The following is a 14,063-nucleotide window of genomic DNA, read 5'->3' on the forward strand; positions in this document are numbered from 1 at the left end:
GTGATTTTCTACACTACTTTCAAAGTTTTTATGATAGGGCTATCCTATTCTGAAAAATAATTTTATTAATTTTGTGTTTTGGAAGATGGAAGTTTCAGAAGTCTCCGTCTGTCTCCAACAAAGTGTAGACCATCAGTCTCTAATTTTATTTTCATTTAAGAGGAGATCCTTGGGGAAGTCATTCAAAGACACATAATGAATCTTAAAAATATGTAAAATCATCTGTAGTGAAGTAAGTTTGCTTCTATATAATCTCAATAAAATAATATCTGCGTGAATGGTAAATTACAGTTTAAATGATGGATCTAGAATGTAACATTTTAAAGCCTTAACATCTTTATAATAAGACTTGATGACATAGCACAGTTCTTATTTCTATTACATATTTGCAAATAGTCATCCTGATAGCCTAAACAATTTATATTTAAACACAACAGTGAACAATTTTAATGGAAATATATTCCCAATTTTTGAACCATCAGCGATGTAATAGCTATTATTTCTGCCTAAAGCAAGTGGTAGCAACAATCAGAAAAACTGAAAGATGACTGTTTTAAGACCAGACTTTGTGATGTTTGATATTTATCCATAAATTTTTATTAATTGTTTTCCATACAGGAAGATTTTCCTTCTTAGCAATAGGTAGACAGAATATTGAGTTATTTTAGTACCTTGTCCATTTTCCATGTCAGTAGCTTTAATGTTACAATAATCTCTGTCAATAATACCCAAGTTAGTCCACTCAGCTTTTGTAAACAGCCTAGATTTTATGGTTATGTTGCCATTTCGCTTCAAATAGCGTGTGTCCCGGGCACTATATTTAAGTTGTTTGCTACTAAAGAAGTATGGGTGATATGTTGAGGCTTTAATGTTTTATTTCCATGGAGAGAGAAAGTGCTAAATTGGCTCCAAAAGAATGAATGAGATTTTTTGTAAATGAAGGGAATGGAAAATGGCACCTCTGATGGAGGTAAATACACAAGAAAAGGTGAAGAATTGGGACTTCAAATTTCAGTTTTTGTCAGATACAGGAATATACAGATGTTTTTTTTTTTTGCCAAAATGGGTCAGTCTCATTGTCCATATTGCCAAGTGTCCTGTAGCTGATGGAGTAAGGAATAGGTCTCTCTCAACCTCCAGTAGGATAAGCCAAGAGAAAAGGGGAAGTTGTCACCTCTGACATGTGACGCAATTCCAAAGCCCAGTAGGGCATCCATTTTCTGCTTGCTCTGTTTTTTGAAGGCAGTGATTGTTTTTTTTTTTTCCTAATTGAGTTGTAACTGACATGTAACTTTCAGATATAGAACACAGTGAATTGATATTTATATGTATCGCAAAGCAATCACCAGAGCAACAGCTTATGTACGTGAATTACCAATATGTGAGAGAGCAGATTTCTTTACTCACCTAAAATGTTTCAGTTCAAAATATTAATCTGTGAGGTGTTATATTTTTGTATATATGATACAGAACTGTATTCACCTTATTCCAACCATTGAGGAGCTCATTGATGAGTTAACCCTCCATCTGTGTCTTTCCATATGAGAGTACCAGTGGTTTTAGCCTGTCCTCGTAGAGGACCCACCAGATACACTGTAGTGATATATTCCCTGCCCATCTCTGGTTTGGTATTTTCCCCCTTACTAACTAAAATTTTGCAACAGCCCCATCTCTGCCATTTTATTTTCAAACTCTAAATTTCCCCTAAGTAAGCCTACACTGGCTCTTTCAAATTTCAGCTTGATTGATTTGAGAGCTATTTTGGCCGGCGGCGTGGGGGTGGGGGGAGGATAAATGAGAACATAGGGAAAAAAAAATAGAAAAGCTACCACAGGCACATTTTTTATGACATGTTTGGAGATAATAGGAGCAGCTGCAATGATTCGATGAGTAAAACTTAGGGAACTAGTTTGGGGAAGATGATTGTACAGGGGTTTTGCTGTGTGTCATGCTGGGATACCCTATGATTTGAACTTCTTTTTCTTTCTTTGCGTGTGGATTTACATGAAGCTTGTTTTATTTACTTGTTTGTTTTCGGAGCACAGCAATGAATCAAGAAAAGAGCAAGCGTGCCAAGCCACAGAATCATTCATTCAGTAGTATTTTCTGAGTATATCCATGGTGCCAGGCACTCTTAGTGCCACTTAGTGCCACTTAGTGCCACTGTTCTAGGCACTAAGGATGGCTCATTGAACAAAATAGAGATCCTTGGACTTGGAAAGCTCACATTATGAGGAAAGGGGAAGAAGAACAAATGTAATAAGTAAATATTGCAGTAAGTTTGAAGAAATAAGTGCTATTAAAAAAAAAAGCAGGCCAACTGGAGGACCATCATTCCAAGAGGACCATCATTCCAAGAGAGTGAGGTGTCGGGTTACAATTTAAATAGATTGGTCAGAGTCAGCCTCATTGAAAAGATAATAATAAGTTCAAGACCTGAAAGAGGTAATAGAATTTGCCGATTCTTTTGGCAAAGAGAATAGTCAATGCAGAGAGAAGAGTCCATGCAGCGAGGCCGCCTGGCATGATCTAGGATCAGCCAGGGCCAGGGGGGCAAGTTTGGAAGGAATAGGAGTAGAGCTGCAGGAGAGGAGGCCAGAGCAATTCTAGAGGTCAAGTCCTGCAGAATCACAGGCTTTTTTTTTTCTTAACAATTTGGCTTTGATTTTGAGGGAATTCAGGAACCATCGCAGGTTTCTGAGTAGAGCAATGGCAGGATCCAGCTTACAGTTTAAAAGAATAACTCTCACTGTGGGAAGAGGAAAGGTAGAAGCAGGGAGCTTCTTGTAATCCAGGTGAGAGATGCCAGTGGCCTAAGATCAGGGTGCTGGCATGAGAGGTCGTGAGAGGTGGTCAGTTCTGAAAATATTTAAGAGTGGAGTCTATCGTGTGTCTTGATGGTCTAAGTAGAAGAGTTAGAGGATTAACCCAAACTATTTAGTAAAAGCAACTGGAAGGAAGGAGTTGCCATATCCCAGTGGGAAGACTAGTGGTCGAGAAGGTTGGTCAAGGGTTAAGAAAAAATATCAGGAGCTAGTGTTGGGCATGAGTTGAAGGGTCTATTGGACACAAGTGGAGCTGTCAAAAAGGCAGCTGGAGATACAGATGTAGATATAGATATAGATATAGATATAGATATATGAAATAAGCATGTACCTGCAGATTACACAATGAAATGTTGTGTCTGAAAACATCTCCATGTTTGCCTGTTGAGGGCCTCCGGTGTCTTGAGCTGTATTTCATAGACAGTATAGACCTGGAAGGCGAGAAGACGAATAGTGGGCAGGAAGCCTCTTCCAATATCAGAAGCTTGTAGCTTTACCCTTTGAAGGGTATTCTATGGCTAGAATATTCTCTGAAAATGATAAAATACCTAGCACATAGCTTCTTTGTTTTTCCCTGCATAATTGTCTGCTCCTACTGCCCTGGTATTGTTGGATCCTTGTGACAAACGTCTTCAGGTGCCGACTCAACTCCTATTCCCAACCCGTGTCTAACCTCTTTGTAGGTGCGACTATCTGAGAGCCAAAAGCCTGCAAAACACGCCTGTAACTGTCTAGAGTTGGCTTTATTCACTTCCTCCCACTGGATAGCACGAAGGTGGGGTTGGGCCGGGAGCAGTTAGGGAAGGGAATCGGGAATGAGTCCTGGCAGCTCTTGGTCAGAATTTATCAACTAAGAGAGTTACCGTCACAGACCGTGGACCTTGTGAATTCATGTGTAGCTACCGCTTGACTCCCTTGTCTCTGACTCTTCCCTGGGACGTCTGGGATGAAGAAGGTGGGGTTAAAATATTTTGAGCTTAAGTGGGTGGTATTCGTGACTGGTCTGGCAAAATACACCTGTAAGAGAAGAAGTTCCTGTTTATTTAAGCTGCTGTGAGTCAAGTTTTGTTTTTCTTGGAGCCAAAAGTATCCATCCATCCCCCACCCTCCACCTCTAAAAGCAACCAGTGTAGTCTTTTTACCAGAACACAGAGGAACCAACTCCCAAGTATGGAAATGGCTTTGAAAGAAAAGATGGTAACATTTATTTTAGGGTATATTAAGTTGCCTGCCAGTGATGTCCCCAAGAGACTGAACTTGGGGGACTAAATGGCCGTTTAGAGGCCAAAGCAAATACATATTCTTAGAATCGGCAGCTGGTAGGAAAAAAATAGTAAAAGCAGTTCATTAGAATTCAACTCTTATTTACCTTGGCTGTAAATATAAGAAGCAAACTCAGTAAACATCCCAATAGCGCAGAGAGTGGAAAGGGAAGGGTAAATGTCCCAACTTGACCACAGCCCTCAAAATTACCCCTTGAGAAACTGAATAGACTGGATCCTATTTTTGAGTTAGTAATTACGTCTTCATTACATTTGTGGATGGAAGTGCATGATCACTTTTATTTTTATTTTTTAGTTCAATGCTTTCAAGAACATCTACCCGCTTTGATTTATTATTCCTTGAAAGAAAAGAATGCGTATATATTTTTTATAAGAGCATTTAAACGGGGGGTGGATAGGTACAGTGTCTGTCTCTAAACCAAGCTGACTCTGTTGGAAAGGTGCACAACGAATAAGTAGATTAATATTACGAGTCAGAGGAGATCACAAGTTTCTATAAAATCAGGCTTAAAATCTACAGGCCTAACTTAGATGATGAATACATGTAACATTCTTTATTTTCTTTTTTTTTCACTTTCTTTATTTTCTAAAATGGATCTTCATTTACTCAGAAGCTCCCATTTCCACACAGTAGAAGAAAAAATCAACGTTTGAACATGTACATTTGGAAATCCTAATAACTTTATATGTATATTACATATTATATGTATATATAATATTTAGTCAATGTGGGATCCAAACTTAGAGTCAAACTCCTTTTTTTTAGGCTCTCGTCCCATTTCAAGTGGCCTTGACCCCTCCAGCGTGACTCTTGGTTCAGAGCCAAACAACTTACGCAACAGCGGGTCTGTTCCACATGCTCTACTCACATTCCTTTTGGCCTCCCTTACGGTCTCCAGCCTGCTGAGTGTTCTAGACTCAGCCTCTGTCCCAACCGCCCACCGCTCTGGCATCTGTTTCTGCTGACCGTGGGATATGCCTTAGCTACTGCTGGGATCCGTGTGACGTGGCAACCCTTCCCAGTTTGTCTGGGACTGTTGCATTTAGCACGGAGAACCAGGTGCCGGGAGTACTCTGTTCTGGGTGCAGCAGGGTGATTGGTCCCTCGAGACGCGTGCATCCTCTGCCCTCCTCCAAATTCCCTTTCTCTTGTCTGCCAGCCCCCTAGGCATTTTTAATAGACCTCATAGGGACATGCTGTGATGTCTGGATCTCTTGCCAACTGCATGTAAGCCAAAATGAATCATGGCCTGTGTGAAGGGGTGGGGGTGTTCGGTGGGGACAGCTGTCATGGGCCCCCCGTTTTCTCAGCTTGCCATACCTCCGTATCTGCAGCACCCCCCTCAGGCTGACATGAGTCTCTGTGAATCACATTGCCAAAGGCAGCACTCAGGGCACAAGCCACCACTCACAAAGGACATCTAAAGTGAACACGCCCTCCTGCACTAATGCTGAGGTGGCGGGGGGCATCGCTGCTCAGAACTTAAACTGTTTCAACATTAGGGGCACCTGTTTTTGCGCTCCGACACCCGGCTCTTTCGAACCAAAAGCCACTTGGCCTTAGCCTATCTTGGCAAAATTGAATCCACAGGACTGCTAACTTTTTGTTCCAGTCCAGAGTCCTGAAGCGAACGCTCCCAGCCCCCACTCCCTGTGACAATGTCACTGATGCTCTGCGTGGACAGCACAACACAAGAAGAATTTCATAGAAAATACACAAAAGCCAAACTTTGAATCGAAATACCCCAGAATGATTTCTATCACAGGAAAGAGGAGGCCTGTCTCACAAACACGGCTGTTTTTGTAGGGACGACATTTATTCCAGATTTTCTTTCTCTTTCCCCTGGGTCTTGCTAACTGCAAACTGCCAGCCTGAGTCTAACACCTTTTCCTACATTTGCAGGCTGACGGTCCCCCGTCTTTCTTGACGAATGTTCGTGTCATGAGTTAGGCTGATGTCAGGCTGTGCCTGCACTTCTCTTACATTAGGAAACGTTTTGTCTTTTATTACTCAAACTGCAGGCTTCTGGGCATATCTCGCTTTTGCATCAGGGTGATTATGCCAAAGGAGTAAAGGAGGCAGAAAGCGCCCCAGGTAAACCACACTGTTTAAACTTTGTGCCCGGCTCCATTTTGACCACATGGTGACTGATCTCATCAAACCCCAAAGGAACGAGGAGCCGATTACCTGGAACTCATTCTGGGAGACCTGGAACCAATGAACAGTTTTTTAGGCAGGACGCTGGAGTTTCTTTTGGGGGGGGGGAAATATCCTTCAAAAATACCTTTAGGACAAGAATTATTCAGGGTCCTAAAACCATACCACCAGATCAAAATAAGCAAAAAACAAGACTCGTTACATAATCCAGCTTTATTTTCTTATGTGACTGTTCACATTGTGATTCTTTATTCTAGATGTGTCTGTCTCATCACCCTATTCCCCATCTTGGATTCCACTGATTTTATATTCCTGTTTATACTGAAGCATTTAAGCCGTAGTCTTCTCTCCGGCACAAAAACATAAGCTCAGTGACCTGAAAGTATCACACACCCAGGTGAACCCATGTTCAAGTCCGTTGCCTCTCTGAAGTGGTTTCAAAGTGATTTTGTTTCTTCAGCACAAATAGAGTACTAGAGTGACAAAACTTATTAAAAAAAAAAAAAAAAAAAGTACAGTAGTGAAACGCCAGAGGAGATAACTCTCCTAGGAGAAAAAGGAGAAGAAAATAGTTGAATTAACCATTTTAAGATTCAACAGCAGCTTTATTCTTCTTTGATGTATTGCATGTATTAGGACAAAAGAAACTATATTTGCTTTTGGCATGGCATATAGCTGTGCTTTGACATTTAAATCCCAAGGAAAGCCTAGCGCATAAAAGTAATGTCAGAAACCAGTTATGTGTTTGAAGATAAGCAAAAAGGAGAAAGAGAAATGATTTTAACATGTAGCTAAATCAACCACAGAGAAAGACTTAAATGAGTCATTAACTTGTATATTTTGCTTTTGATATTAGGTTACCTGAAAAATAAAAATGAAAGCAAACAATTTAAAAACACAGATTTAAAATATCTGTCCGGAAATAATTTCTTCTTAACACTTTTGTCAATTACGTAGACATATGGCGAAATTTTGCTGGAACCCCGAGAAGTCATTCAACTGCCCTCCCCTTAAGCTGACTTTACAGAGGAATAGACACTGTCCATTCTCTTTGTAAATGTGGAGAATGATCCCTGTCACCTGGTGGAGGAAGAGTCTTTGAAGTAGCAGGTGCGGCTTCCACCTTCCATGTGTTGTGCTTAACCACACGTTGTGAGCGAGAGGCACTGGTTCGTGCCCAAATATGTTGATGCAAGTCATACTTGATATTGTAATATCATGGTCTAATTAAGTACCAAACACATCCTCAAAGGAGTGGAGACAAAAAGAAACAATTTCTGTTAAAAGCAAACCAAAAGGTTTTAGAAAGATAAGTGGCTAAAAGCAAAACCCTCAGGGTAGGCATGGACAAGCTGACTGTAAAAATTCACAAAGGTTCATTGGTTACTTCAGTTTTCCCTGCATTTTAAGAAATCCAGACTAGAAGTGGAGGGTGATGATGCTTTATGGAACTGGTTCTGCAGAAAAGATGGTGGATTGGAATTGTAGAATTCCACTCAGTGGGCCCAGAGCAATTCCCTCTGACCAGTGACTCACGGAATTTACATGACATAGGGTTTTAAGTTAAATTAAAATGGTTAAGGTGCGTATCCTTTTAATGATTTGTTTCTTTACTTCATTAAATGATTTCTTTCTTTACTTCTGCTATTCCCTAATCTGAAAAAAAATAATGAAATTAGAATCCACTTTTTTTCTTTTGCTTTCTGCATTCCAAATATTGCAGAGGGTAGGGAGAAAGAGAATGGAGAAGGTGGGGAAGGAGAATAGGATGAAAGGGAAGGGAGGAAGGAAGGAAAAATAGGAGGTCATAAAATGGTTTCTGGTGTGTTGGTATGGGACATTTCTACTTTAATTAAAACAGAAATCAGAGGTAAAAAATTAAAGGGTGTTGTCTATTTTTTATAGGCGTTTAAAAATGGCATTTTCTTTGAAAATTTCCCTTTGCTATTGAAGTGATCCGTAACCTGAGAAGAAAGAGAAAGGAGTCGTAGATTTTTCTGTGCCATAAAAAACAAAAACAAAAAACCCCCACAGTTTTCCTAAGGCTTGGGACTTGTCATTACTTTTATTTTATTTGTTAATTGAACAGAAGTACTTCCTCTCTCTGTGGTTGCATGTACATTACCTGAAACTAGTTTCAAATGGGCAAAAAGCTTAGCTTTTTAGACAACATTGTCTAAAGTTCTATAAGGCACCCCTTGCCACATTAGAGATAAATACTTCATCATCTGTGTCTATGAATTCATTGAGGAACTTATTAGAGTCCGAATCTCATTTTGTTTACCAAATTCCACTTACATCAAAAAGAATGTTGCATGAGCAAGGGAGCCATGCAGCTGGAAGGGGTAGGGAATATGTATGTTTTGGAATGTTTTTGAAAAGTGAATCTGTAACACATTTTAACGAACAAAATTCCATATCTGAAAAGGATTCCTTAATTTGTAAGTAGATTGATTTAAACAGACTTACCTACAATTGTGATAAGGATAGATTCTCTAAGTACCAGACAGCAGTTGTTTATAGGATTAATTTTGTTTGCCTTTAAGGAGTACTACCTTCAACCTTTTAGTCCAGTGGTTTCCTGATCTTTGGTTCTTTGGCACAGTCCCCAAAATGTTTCATCAACTTGAGACTTATTTTCACGGACACACCACTCTAAAGACCCTCTCTGGGCAAATGAATGTGACACTAAAGTGATTTTTTTTCTTGAAAGTTTAAGGCATTCAAAAATTAAGGACAAAAGAGAAACCTTTAAAATTTTTAAGGATAACATATCTGAAATGAGATAGACGCACCATATACAAAGAGGCACATGGTTCCTTTATTAATTCAAGAGACATATGTTAATCCCCTAAGAAGCTCAGAGCACTGGTACTGGTCTGCACAACAAGAAAGCCACAAGATGTGAAATAGAATGTCTTCTCACAGGGAATACACAAATGTAGCTGTGGGAATAGGAAACATTCATGAGACGTTTAAAAGCTATGTTAAGAAGCACGTGCTTCTGGATCACCACAGAGAATGTTTTCTACAGGAAATTAGTAGAGACCTACCGGGGCCTGCCGTGGCTGAAGGAGGCTTCTGAGAAGAACATGTTGACGTTGAGAGGAATGGGTAGACTTTTTTTAGAGGAAAGGGAAAGAGCATGCCAGGTGAGAGCAATGAGGCGAATTACAGAGACACAGATGGCCAAGTCATATTTCTGAAACAGTAAAATGACCATTTAGACTAGAGCAGGAAGTTTGTGTGGGAGGGTCATGGTTAGAAAGATATGCCATTCATTCATTCGTTCATCCATCCATTCATTCCACATTCATTCAGTGATTACCTACCACGTGCCAAGGAGAGTCTTAGTTTTGATGAATAAAACATAACCTTATGGAACTTAACATTCTTACTGACTAGTAAAAGAGACATTTTACAAACCACAATTATTGAAAAACCTGAGAAATTCTAAAACTGAAATTCTATACACAAGGGATGGCAGTGGTGTGAGATTTCCAATAAGGATGGAGGAGATTGCCCAGAGGAGCAGTTCGCAGGTATACCAGAAGGACCTTCCAGCTGGACGGGAGGCACATGCAAAAGGTCACGGGTGTGAGCGACAGAGAGACTTGTAGGGAACTCAAGGACTTATGGTAGGGTCTTCCAGAGTTTGGCGGCTATTAGTAGGAAGTTAGAAACATAGTGTGAAGATCTGAGGCTAGAAATTTAGGGAGAACCTATTGGACAAAGGTCTACTAAAAAGATTTTAATTTGTCCTCTGGACAGTTAAGGAATTACTGAAGGATTTGCAGGAAAATACATTTTGCATTACTGACATTCTGTCCCGATGATCTGAACAGAGGTGTTGAGAGCCTGAACTATTGGTATAATGATAGGAATGGATGGAAGAGGGTAAACCCAAGGTCTTTAGGATTTGGGGTAAGCTCATTAGATATGGAGGTCAGAAAGGTATTGGTGGGAAAGAGAAACTGGTTTCAGAGTGAGAAAAAGCTTTAATGGAAGACTAAGTTATCTTCACAAGTCCCCTGAACAACGTCTTAACTGAATATTTTTTCGTGATGGTAGTATTTCCTTCAATCGGAGGAAGGTTCTGCTGGGATATAGAAAATGGTGAATATTAGTAGTGGCAATTGAGCATTTGAGGGCAATTGACCTCTTTGAGGTCAAAGAGAGAAAGCTAAAATAAGTAAAGCTGGGCTAGAAGTGCAGGTAATGGCATAGTGGAATAAAGAGGAAGACAGAGGAGACCGGAGCTGTCCATCCAATATGTAGCCACTCATCAAATGGGACTTCTGGGCACTAAAACAGAGATGGCTTCTAATCGAGCTGTGTCATACATGTGAAATACACACTAGATTATGAATACTTAGTGCAAATAAAAGAATATAAAATATCTCAATAATTTTAATTGATTTCATTTTGTGTTAACTGTATTATTGAAGTCAATTTCACCTCTTTCTCTTTAATGCAGTTATCATAAAATTTAAAATTATATATGGCATGCAGCTCTTCTGATATTTATATTGGATAGTGCCCGTCTAGAATCTCTAGACAGTTTCAGCCGGATACTTTTGCAACCGAAAAGGGCTCTCCTGCCTCTGTGTTGGTCTTTTCCAAAGGTGACTTAAAAGACTCATGCAACTTCTGATAAGACTCAATAAGTTGTCCTTTAGAATTATTTTATTTCAGAGACAATGGGGATTCCCAGAAGGTCTGTGAAACTGGCATCAGTCTGAAATTCTCAGTCCCTTTTAATTAGTTAGAAGTTTCCTTAAGCCCTAAATCTGCTTGCAATGCCATCTCCAGAGAAAATCTTTACAGACTCAGAAGCCAGATGTGTTGGTTTTCTCCTGAATATTAATTCCCTATTCATTAAAAATAAAATAAAAAGTTTCCAATGAAAAAAAGAAGCCTAAATTAAGTAGACAGTATTTTAGTCGAGCACAAGTTAGAACTTCTTGGTTCAAAGATTAATTTTGGGGACACCTGGGTGGCTCAGTCAGTTGAGTATCCAACTCATGGTTTCGGCTCAGGTCACGATCTCACAGTTTGTGAGTTCAAGCCCCGTGTTGGGCACTGCCGTTGGCAGCATGGAGTCTGCTTGGGATTCTCTCTCTCTCTCTCCCTCTCTGTCCGTCCCTCCCCTTCTCACTCTCTCTCAAAGTAAATTAAAAAACTTAAAAAAAGATTTTTTTTTTCCGCTAAAGTATCTGTCATTCATTCAAATGTGTATAACTCAATATCTGTGAAGTAAAAGGTTGGGTCTCAATTAGGAATTGCTTTCAGGTTCTAGGAACAAAGGTCCAATTACACTTTATTAGACAAATCTAAAATTTCTTATGTTACATGTCAGAGGTCCAAAACAGACAATCCAAGCTTGTATGGTAACTCTTAGAAGCAATGAGAGATCCAGACTCTAACATTTTGCTCCAGTTTCCTTCGCTCATGTTTCCATTCTCCCAGTCACAAAACAGCTGCCAGAACCCCAGGCATTTCATCTGCTTTTCATGAAGAATGTAGAAGGGCCCGCTTCCCCCTTTTAACAAGTCTTACAAGTTCAAGTTCCATGCAGCACTTCCGCTTGCATCTCTTGGGCCAGATTTAGTCATGACTAAACCCAACAGTGTGTTGCAAGACAGAATGGGAATGCTAGTCTCTTATTCTCGTCTAAATGTCCTCTACAGAGACCAACTCAAATTAGTCCAAGTAAAGACAACTTATCGTCAAGCTACACATGAAACAATTAAGGAAGTATGTATAGAAATTCAAAAGAAAGTGTCTGAACAGCGGGATGGCCACATAATTTGCCAAAAAACTGTGATGCTTTTGAGAATCAAAGAGATATAATGGGCATGAATTGGTCCTACACCGAACAAGCCAAGATTCACGGTCACCGTACCTAACATGTGTGGACCTCCCAGAGACTGAAATGAGAGGAAGTTCTTGATTCAAGACAGCTTTAAAAAAGTGTTTTTAATGTTTATTCATGTTTGAAAGAGAGAAGGAGAGCATGAGGAGGAGAGGGACAGAGAGAGGGGGAGACACAGAATCCAAAGCAGGCTCCAGGCTCTGAGCCGTCAGCACAGAGCCTGAGGCGGGGCTCAGACTCACAAACCGAGAGATCATGACCTGAGCCAAAGTCAGACACTTAACCGACTGAGCCACCTAGGAGACCCCAAGACAGTTTTCAAGGCACAAATTCATGGGTGTTCACCCAAACACTCTGCCTTAACATATGTGAGCTATAATGCATTCATTTTCCCCCTTTAATCCGTAAACCAACAGGATTGCTTTGCATGTAGTTTTTGGTTTTTTGGTTTTTTTGTACTCTGAAATTTTGTGATGTGTACCCATTGCCTGCTTTCTCAGCAACCAATTTCCTATGGGCAACCCCAGCCCGTCCCTTTTCAACAGGCATTAGTTTCTGTTTGGATTCAGAGAAGCTACTCATTCTTCAGTGACAACTGTGGCCTCTGAGACGGTTTTTGGGGAATGAATATGATCCAGGCCAGCCATCCTAGGAAACCATCTGAGACCATGAGCAGCAGGGAAGCCATAGGCTGAAGACAGAGTAGAGAAGCCCTGAAAAGACAGAAATAAGCTAGAATCTTGGTGATTTTGTTAAGTTACTTGATCAATCCTATACTCACCTCTATTCGTTTCACTTATTTGAACCAATAGATTTCCTTTTTTTTGAAGGCAGACTCAGTCATCTTTTCTGCTACTTACAATTGAAACCATCCAAACTAATACACCTTCAATTTTCACAGTGCCCAGTATTGGGTCCTACAACTCCCTTGTCTCAGCTCTCATTGTTAGCCAGCCGGTTGGTTTTGGTTTTGGTTTCTTTTTCTTTGTTTGTTTTTTGTTTTAGTTCTTCCTTCAAATGTTAGAGAAGAAATTTGTTGGTTGAATTTATCTTTTTTCACCAGGCTGTAGTCTTAAGTTGCTAGAAATCTATGGTTTGGCTGCCTCTGAGTCACGTGCCCCACAGGGACTGGTCACTGGGTCTGACTGGAACAGCTACTGTCCCCTCTCAGAAGACCTGTATCAGTTTGCCTTCTGTGGGAGTACCAGCAAGATAGGTGTTGAGGCATTTGTATAAGATACAATTTTATGCTCTGTATTAATTATAGTCCTTGCTTTTTTTACTATTTCACCTGAATAACGGATAGGTATCACAGGAATTATATCGAAATACTTAGAACTACTAAAACTCATCTGTGACATTTTGGAGAACGCCTACAAAGAAAAAGTTGAATTGCAGAAAACCTCCCTTTCTTTCCTCATTTTTATTCTTTCCCTTTACAGTGTAATTACTATTATATGGAACCTATATCTGATGATGGTGGGTTGAAACGGATCAAAATTATTGCTCCTTAAAAAGCGACACCAAAATTTGTAAGATATGACGTATACTAATTAAAGTTCAAGGAGCCCTAGGCAAGAAAAAAAGATAAGCCTTTGCTTAAGTTATGCAAAAGTGTATTAAATATTCAAGATTAATTAAAATCGAGGCAAGGATTTTTTTAGGGGTGGCATTTAAAGTTTGCATAAAAGTTAATGCAATTATTATGAAATGTTTGCTGTCAAACTGGTTTGATGAATAAGGGAAGTCAATTAGTAACATCGTGAAATAAAGAGTTAATTCATGTGGCTCCAGGTAGTTTCTTCCCTTTGCTCTGTAAAAATCACTTATAAGTGTGTAATAATTACATGCCAGTGATGTACAGTCACAAAGTGATGGAAAACATAATTCAGTGGCGTTTATTTATTTTCTAAAACTAATCA

General features: G+C 39.8%; 1 protein-coding gene across 1 annotated transcript in view; it reads left to right on the plus strand.

Moving 5' to 3' along the window:
- The window catches only part of CNTNAP2 (contactin associated protein 2), a 1,228,588-nt gene that overhangs the window by 400,611 nt on the left and 813,914 nt on the right, over positions 1 to 14,063 (plus strand). The window lies entirely within an intron of this gene.

This window comes from Panthera leo, chromosome A2 (assembly GCF_018350215.1).
Source record: "Panthera leo isolate Ple1 chromosome A2, P.leo_Ple1_pat1.1, whole genome shotgun sequence".
Taxonomy (NCBI): domain Eukaryota; kingdom Metazoa; phylum Chordata; class Mammalia; order Carnivora; family Felidae; genus Panthera; species Panthera leo.